Raw genomic sequence first — 490 nt, 5'->3', positions numbered from 1 at the left:
CCATTCTCTCTCCCGTGTCTGTCTCGCATTTTCCATCTGTCAGTGGCTCTGTGTCTCCCTCTCTCTGTCTGTGCCTCCGTGTGTGTGTGTCTGTGTGCAGTTGTGTGTGCTCGCACACGTGTCTGTCTCCCTCTCGCCATCTTTGAGTCTGTCTCTGAACCTTCGTCTCTTTCTGGCTCTGTGTTTCCTGATACCGGGCCTCCCATCCCTTCCTCTGCCCCCGGCCTCTCCTAGGTGCTATGACTCTGGCTCTTGCTGGCGAACTTGTGTCTGTCGTCTGTCTCACTTGGCCTGGCTGCGTGTGAGTGTCTGTGTGTCTGTCCGTGTGCTTGCCTGTCGCTCATCTGCTCTCTCAGGAAGGCCCTGCGCTTGGGGGGTGGCGTGGAGCAAGGGGGAGAGTCTCGGTAGGGCAAAGGGGCGGGGCTGACGCTCTCCAGTCGATCATGCTGGTGGCTCCCCGTGCATTTGGGCACCAGGCAGGTGCAGAGCA

This window comes from Bison bison, unplaced genomic scaffold (genome assembly GCF_000754665.1).
Source record: "Bison bison bison isolate TAMUID 2011002044 unplaced genomic scaffold, Bison_UMD1.0 scf7180017864332, whole genome shotgun sequence".
NCBI classification, from domain to species: Eukaryota; Metazoa; Chordata; class Mammalia; order Artiodactyla; family Bovidae; genus Bison; species Bison bison.
Note: the sequence above shows the minus strand (reverse complement) of the source record.